Source organism: Neovison vison, chromosome 2 (assembly GCF_020171115.1).
Source record: "Neovison vison isolate M4711 chromosome 2, ASM_NN_V1, whole genome shotgun sequence".
Taxonomy (NCBI): Eukaryota; Metazoa; Chordata; class Mammalia; order Carnivora; family Mustelidae; genus Neogale; species Neogale vison.
The window spans coordinates 106,290,201-106,299,073 of NC_058092.1; positions in this window are offsets into that span (position 1 = coordinate 106,290,201).

Here is an 8,873-nt window from a genome sequence, read left to right on the forward strand (position 1 = left end):
GTAAATTGTAGTATGCTAGTGAAGGGCTTTGGCAAAAATAATGGAGGAAACTACTGGGTTACTAATGTCCTGAGGGCTGATATGGTATCTTTGCACATCAAAGGATTAGATAATTTTTTTAAGGTAGGCAAATACTTAAGACGTAATCCGTTTTCAAGCACTTCGGAAGAATCGTTTTAATGATCAACAATTAATATACTAATACAAATTATTTTTACCTAGTCATTTAGCAATTTAGCCAGAACATTTTGGGGGCAAATAATTAAGTCAACCTGAATAAAATAACCAAACTGCGTCTCTTTTAAAATATTCCATTACTGGGGTACCTAGGTGGTTCAGTTGGTTAAACGACCCATTCCTGATTTCAACTCAGGTCGTGATCTCGGGATTGTGAGTTGGAGACCTACAACAGGCTCTCTGCTGGGTATGGAGCCTGCTGAAGATTCTCTCTCTTTCCCTCTCCCTCCACCCCTCCCCCTCTAAAAAAGTAAATGCATAAATTTTAATCAGTTTGTGCCTACTACATGAAAATGTGAGGGATGATGTAATTAGTTGATCTTAAAATGAACTTAATTTCACTATAAAGAACATTTTATTTTTTTAAAAATATGTATTTATCTATTTGCAAGAGAGGGTAAGTGCGTGAGATGGGGGAGGAGTAAAAGGGAGGGGAGAGGAATCAGGAGGGGATCCCAAGCAGACTCTGCACTGAGTGTGGAGGGGCTCAATCTCACGACCCTATGACCTGAGCCGACCTGAGTCAGATGCTCAACCAACTGAGCCACCCAGGTGACCCCATAAAGAATATATTAAAGAATGGGGCGCCTGGGTGGCTCAGTGGGTTAAGCCGCTGCCTTCGGCTCAGGTCATGATCTCAGGGTCCTAGGATCGAGTCCCGCATGCGGCTCTCTGCTCAGCAGGGAGCCTGCTTCCCTTCCTCTCTCTCTGCCTGCCTCTCTGCCTACTTGTGATCTCTGCCTGTTAAATAAACAAATAAAATCTTTAAAAAAAAAAAAAAGAATATATTAAAGAACAAGAATTGCTAACTATAAAAACATGATCATAATATATGACTACCATCAAAAGTGTAGAGAAACATTGTAATCAAAAAGTATTTAGTCAAGGGGTAACTGGCTGGCTCAGTTCATAGAGCATGGGATTTTGATCTCGGGGTTGTGAGATCAAGTCCCATGTTGGGCATAGAGCTTACTTTAAAAAAAAAATGAAAGTATTTATTAAAAAATATATTTAATTGATTATTCTTTATTTTGCCCACAATTTTTTAAGCACTGTAAATGGAACAAAAACATAGGTAAGTTTTAACTTTTGTAAGTCTGATGAAGCCTATAAATTCTCAAAATAATGTTTTTAAATACATAAAATAAAATATATAGGAATGCAAAGAAAACCAACTTTATTGAAATACAGTTATTAAAATGTTAAAATATAGGGGCGATTGGGTGGCTTAGTTGGTTAGGTGTCTGCCTTCAGCTCAGGTTATGATCCTGGGGGTCCTGGGATCAAGTGCAGAGTCTGGGTTCCTGCTCAGCGGGGAGCCTGCTTCTCCCTCTCCCTCTGCTTGCCACTCCCCTACTTGTGTTCCCTCTCTCCCTCTCTGTCAAATAAACAAAATCTTTTTTAAAAATGTTAAAATATAGGGCGCCTGGGTGGCTCAGTGTGTTAAGCCGCTGCCTTCGGCTCAGGTCATGATCTCAGGGTGCTGGGATCGAGTCCCGCATCGGGCTCTCTGCTGAGGGAGAGGGAGCCTGCTTCCCTCTCTCTCTCTCTGCCTGCCTCTCCATCTACTTGTGATTTCTCTCTGTCAAATAAATAAATAAATAAATATGTTAAAATATATATCTGTGCCATAGTAATACATATACTTCTTTATAATGAGAATTAATAACCATCTTAAATTTGAAATAGTGATGAGTATAAATGATACTTGACAGATATCTGGGAAAACTATAATTATATATATATACATATATATGTAAATATCTGACTTTTGGTGATAAAATTACAAGTATTGCTAATATTGTTTTATGGACTATATTCTGAATTGAAGGAAATGATAACTTTCAGTTAGAGGTTAATGAAAATAAAGCTATAATTTTTTTCCCATACAAATTATCTGAATTCTATCCATGGACTCTGGATCCTAGGGGAAGAACCCTTGAAATAAATAAACAGAGTAGGGAAATATTTAACAAAGATCTTTATTCTATTTCCAACACAAAGGGAAATTTTTAGCAATAAATAATTTCAAACTTATAGAAATAAACAGCTTTTTAAAAAATTAAAAGTTTAATGGGGGGTTAAGGGGGTAGGAGAAGAATAAATGATACAAGATGGGATTGGGAGGGAGACAAACCATAAGTGACTCTTAATCTCACAAAACAAACTGAGGGCTGCTGTGGGGAGAGGGGTTGGGAGAAGGGGGGGTGGTGTTATGGACACTGGGGAGGATATGTGCTATGGTGAGTGCTGTGAAGTGTGTAAACCTGGTGATTCACAGACCTGTACCCCTGGGGATAAAAATATATTATATGTTTATTAAAAAAATTAAAAGTTTAAAGCAAAAAAGAAAAGAACAAACTTATTCTGGAACCTCTAAACAGGAATGGTTTGAAGAAAATAAAAAGGATACTAGCTAGAAAGTACTATAGAAAGTACATATGTGGGGCGCCTGGGTGGCTCAGTGGGTTAAGCCACTGCCTTCGGCCCAGGTCATGATCCCAGGGTCCTGGGATCGAGCCCCGCGTCAGGCTCTCTGCTCAGTGGGGAGCCTGCTTCCCCCTCTCTCTCTCTGCCTGCCTCTCTGCCTACTTGTGATCTCTGTCTGTCAAATAAATAAAATTTAAAAAAAAAGAAAGTACATATGTGAGGTGATATTAAACCTTGGACAATTTAAGCAGCTGTGAAAAAAGAAAAAGAAACAAGCATTTGGGAGTCATTATAGAGTAAAAGTTGACAAATCTTTTAACTGCATAATAAAGGTAAACAAGGATTTAAACATTGCAGAACTAGGAGTTTACTGGACAATGCCACTATGAACTTATAAGAAATATATGAAGGCAGAAACTATTTCCTTGAAAAAAAATTATTCTTTTCTTACTGTTCTTAGATGAGAATCTTGATGATGATTAACTCTAAGTTACCAGAGAGACACATCCATCTTTAAAAATGAAAGCAATCCTTAAAGGACATAACTACTCTGGGGCACTTGGATGGCACAGCTGGTTAGGTGTCCTACTTCATTTTGACTCAGGTAGTCATCTCTAGGTTGTTATCTCAGGGTCATGAGATTGTCTGCCTCAGGCACTCAGCACATAGTCTGCTTAAGAGTCTCTCCCTCCATCCCTCCCCTACCCTCACACTCTCTCTCAAATAAATAAATAAATAAATATTTAAGGAAAAAAAGAAAATGACTCAAGATAAATCAGTGTTTCTTTGTTGATGCCTGCCCCCCCACACAACCTTTAATTTGTTCTCCAACCAAGACCTGAAGTGTTCATTCACAAATATAAATTTGATAATATCTTTCCCACTTGCAAGCATTCAGTAGCTCCCATTACACCTAAAGTAAAACAAAAATTCCTTAACATTGACTATTAAATTCTGCATATTCTGGCTCTCCTATCTTATCTGGAGTCAGTTTTCCTCATTTGCTATGCGCTAATCCATACTGGCCTTCCTCCAGTTTTTGAAGCACTTCTTATATTAGGACCTAGTTTTCCAGCCACACTCTTCCAATAATTTCCACTCATCCTTGTGGTTGCAACTCAAATGTCATTTCCTTACAAAGGCCTTCCATGAACCACCTTCTCATGTAAACTGTTTCTTTTCCTTTGACTATCACCGAATCCAGTGCTCTTCTTTCAAACCTTATATCAAGTTATATGTTATTTATATACTTATTTGTATAACATCTCTCTTCTTCATTAGATCATCGGCTGAACTAGAGCAGAAATCATGACTCTTATTTACTTACCACTTTGTACTTAGAACATAAAACAGTGCCTGCCTGAAAGTAGTGTGTCACTATTTATTGAAAGGAGAAAATACACGAGTGATGGATAAATGCGAATGAATGACCAGCACATTGTAAGAGTTAGAAGTAAAACGATGTCCTAATAGTTCTTTCATAGTAATAGAAATCTAATACTTGTAGAAACTGTTTTAAAATGTCTATTAAAATTTAAGGAAAACTATTATTCAAAAGATTCTTTTCCTGCTTCCCTCTCCCACCCCTCCTAGGCCTATACTTTGATCTGGATTTTGCTCCACTTCATTTCTACTTCATTGAGATAAAGATAATTAATGAATGAGATTGCCTTAATAAAACAGTAAGCTAAAATTTTATAATATTTAATCTCAGTTCTTGAGATTATTTACCTGTTTAATTTTTTTTATTTGCTTAATTTTTTTTTTAGTACAGCTAATATATTCACATGGCTCAAAAATCAAAAAGGAGGAAGTAGCAGGCTGAGATTACTTCAGGTAGCAGGAGATCAGCTAGATAGCTTATCTAAAGATTGCAAACATTGTGCTTGCTTCAGCAGCACATATACTCAAGATTGCAAACACCTACAAATCCAACAGGAGATCAAAGAGAAACAGAAAATTGACCACTTTCTGAAAGGTAGGACTGTCAGTGAAGTGAATCCAAAGCAATGGGAAGATAGACTGCGGGGTGAGGGGCCGGCTCCCAGCAAGCAGCGGAGCAACAGAGCACAAAACCAGGACTTATAAAAGTCTGTTCCACTGAGGGACATCACTCCAGAGGCTAAACCGGGGTGAAGCCCACGCAGGGTCAGCGTGGCCTCAGGTCCCACAGGGTCACAGAAGGATCGAGGGTGTCTGAGTGTCGCAGAGCTCACAGGTATTAGACCAGGGAAGCCGGCTACAGAGACAGAGCCGAGAAGTGAGCTCTCAGCTCGGGGTTACCTTGAACAGGTCGCAGGCTCGGTGAGCTCGGAGCGTGACCGGAGGCCAGGGAGACGGGAGTAATTGGGCGCTATTCTCTGAGGGGGCACTGAGGAGTGCGGCCCTGAGCTCTCAGCTCCTCTGGGCTGGAGACCAGGAGGCCGCCATTTGTATTCCCGTCCTCTGGAACTCTATGGAAAGCGCTCAGGGAACAAAAGCTCCTGCATGCAAACCCGAGCAGGTTACTCAACCCGGCCCCTGGTAAGGGCGGTGCAATTCCACCTGGGGCAAAGACACTTGAGAATCACTACAACAGGCCCCTCCCCCAGAAGATCAGCAAGAAATCCAGCCAGGACCAAGTTCACCTACCAAGGAGTGCAGTTTCAATACCAAGGAGAGCAGCGGAATTCCAGAGGAGGAGAAAGCAAAGCACGGAACTCAGGACTTTCTCCCCATGATTCTTTAGTCTTGCAGTTAATTACATATTTTTTTCTTTTTCAATTTTTTTTCTCTTCTTCTGCTAAATTTTTTTAACTTTTACCCTTTTCATTTTTAACGTTTTTAACTAGTTTATCTAATATATATATTTCTCTTTTTTATATTTTTTCTTTACTCATTTTCTATTTTTAATTGTTTTTTTTTTTCTTTCTGAACCTATTTTAATCCCCTTTATCCCCCCTCACAATTTGGGATCTCTTCTGATTTGGTTAAACCATATTTTCCTGGGGTCTTTGCCACCCTTTTAGTATTTTACTTGCTCCTTCATATACTCTTATCTGGACAAAATGACAAGGCGGAAAATTTCACCACAAAAAAAAGAACAAGAGGCAGTACCAAAGGCTAGGGACCTAATCAATACAGACTTTGGTACTATGTCAGATCTAGAGTTCAGAATGACGATTCTCAAGGTTCTAACCGGGCTCAAAAAAGACATGGAAGATATTAGAGAAACCCTCTCGGGAGCTATAAAAGCCCTTTCTGGAGAAATAAAAGAACTAAAATCTAACCAAGTTAAAATTTAAAAAGCTATTAATGAGGTCCAATCAAAAATGGATGCTCTCACTGCTAGAATAAATGAGGCAGAAGAAAGAATTAGCGATATAGAAGAACAAATGATAGAGAATAAAGAAGCTGAGCAAAAGAGGGACAAACAGCTACTGGACCACGAGGAGAGAATTCGAGAGATAAGTGACACGAAACAACATTAGAATAATTGGGATTCCAGAAGAAAAAGAAAGAGAGAGGGGAGCAGAAGGCATATTGGAGAGAATTATTGGAGAGAATTTCCCCAATATGGCAAAGGGAACATGCATCAAAATCCAGGAGGTGCAGAGAACCCCCCTCAAAATCAATAAGAATAGGTCCACACCCCATCACCTAATAGTAAAATTTACAAGTCTTAGTGACAAAGAGAAAATCCTGAAAGCAGCCCAGGAAAAGAAGTCTGTAACATACAATGATAAAAATATTAGATTGGCAGCAGACTTATCCACAGAGACCTGGCAGGCCAGAAAGAGCTGGCATGATATATTCAGAGCACTAAATGAGAAAAACATGCAGCCAAGAATACTATATCCAGGTAGGCTATCATTGAAAATAGAAGCAGAGATTAAAAGCTTCCAGAACAAACAAAAACTGAAAGAATTTGCAAACACCAAACCAGCTCTACAGGAAATATTGAAAGGGGCCCTCTAAGCACATACCTCAATATTATCAAAGCCATCTATGAAAAACCCACCGCAAATATCATTCTCAATGGAGAAAAACTGAAAGCTTTTCCACTAAGGTCAGGAACACGGCAAGGATGTCCATTATCACCACTGCTATTCAACATAGTACTAAAAGTCCTAGCCTCAGCAATCAGACAACAAAAGGAAATTAAAGGCATCCAAATCGGCAAAGAAGTCAAACTATCACTCTTCGCAGATGATATGATACTATACGTGGAAAACCCAAAAGACTCCACTCCAAAACTGCTAGAACTTGTACAGGAATTCAGTAAAGTGTCAGGATATAAAATCAATGCACAGATATCAGTTGCATTTCTCTACACCAACAACAAGACAGAAGAAAGAGAAATTAAGGAGTCAATCCCATTTACAATTGCACCCAAAACTATAAGATACCTAGGAATAAACCTAACCAAAGAGGCTAAGAATCTATACTCAGAAAACTATAAAGTACTCATGAAAGAAATTGAGGAAGACACAAAGAAATGGAAAAATATTCCATGCTCCTGGATTGGAAGAATAAATATTGTGAAAATGTGTATGCTACCTAAAGCAACCTACACATTTAATTCAATTCCTATCAAAATACCATCCATTTTTTTCAAAGAAATGGAACAAATAATCCTAAAATTTATATGGAACCAGAAAAGACCTCTAATATCCAAAGGAATATTGAAAAAGAAAGCCAACGTTGGTGGCATCACAATTCCGGACTTCAAGCTCTATTACAAAGCTGTAATCATCAAGACAGCATGGTACTGGCACAAAAACAGACAAATAGATCAATGGAACAGAATAGAGAGCCCAGAAATAGACCCTCAACTCTATGGTCAACTAATCTTCAACAAAGCAGGAAAGAATGTCCAATGGAAAAAAGACAGACTCTTCAATAAATGGTGTTGCGAAAATTGGACAACCACATGCAGAAAAATGAAATTGGACCATTTCCTTACACCACACATAAAAATAGACTCAAAATGGATGAAGGACCTCAATGTGAGAAAGGAACCCATCAAAATCCTTGAGGAGAACACAGGCAGCAACCTCTTCGACCTCAGCCTCAGCAACATCTTCCTAGGAACATCACCAAAGACAAGGGAAGCAAGGGCAAAAATGACCTATTGGGATTTTATCAAGATCAAAAGCTTTTGCACAGCAAAGGAAACAGTTAACAAAACCATAAGACAACTGACAGAATGGGAGAAGATATTTGCAAATGACATATCAGATAAAGGGCTAGTGTCCAAAATCTATAAAGAATTTAGCAAACTCAACACCCAAAGAACAAATAATCCAATCAAGAAATGGGCAGAAGACATGAACAGACATTTCTGCAAAGAAGAAATCCAGATAGCCAACAGACACATGAAAAAGTGTTCCTCATCACTCGGCATCAGGGAAATACAAATCAAAACCACAGTGAGATATCACCTCACACCAGTCAGAATGGCTAAAATTAACAAGTCAGGAAATGACAGATGCTGGGGAGGATGCGGAGAAAGGGGAACCCTCCTCCACTGTTGGTGGGAATGCAAGCTGGTGCAACCACTCTGGAAAACAGCATGGAGGTTCCTCAAAATGTTGAAAATAGAACTACCCTATGACCCAGCAATTGCACTACTGGGTATTTACCCTAAAGATACAAATGTAGTGATCCGAAGGGGCACGTGCACCCGACTGTTTATAGCAGCAATGTCTACAATAGCCAAACTATGGAAATAACCTAGATGTCCATCAACAGATGAATGGATCAAGAAGATGTGGTATATATACACAATGGAATACTATGCAGCCATCACAAGAAATGAAATCTTGCCATTTGCGACGATGTGGATGGAACTAGAGGGTATCATGCTTAGCGAAATAAGTCAATCAGAGAAAGACAACTATCATATGATCTCCCTGATATGAAGAAGTGGAGATGCAACATGGGGGGTCAAGGGGGTAGGAGAAGAATAAATGAAACAAGATGGGATTGAAAGGGAGACAAACCATAAGTGACTTTTTTTTTTTTCCATAAGTGACTCTTAATCTCACAAAACAAACTGAGGGTTGCTGGGGGGATGGGAGTTGGGAGAAGGGGGGTGGGGTTATGGACATTGGGGAGGGTATGTGCTATGGTGAGTGCTGTGAAGTGTGTAAACCTGGCGATTTACAGACCTGTACCCCTGGGGATAAAAATATATGTTTATAAAAAATTTTTAAAAATTTAAA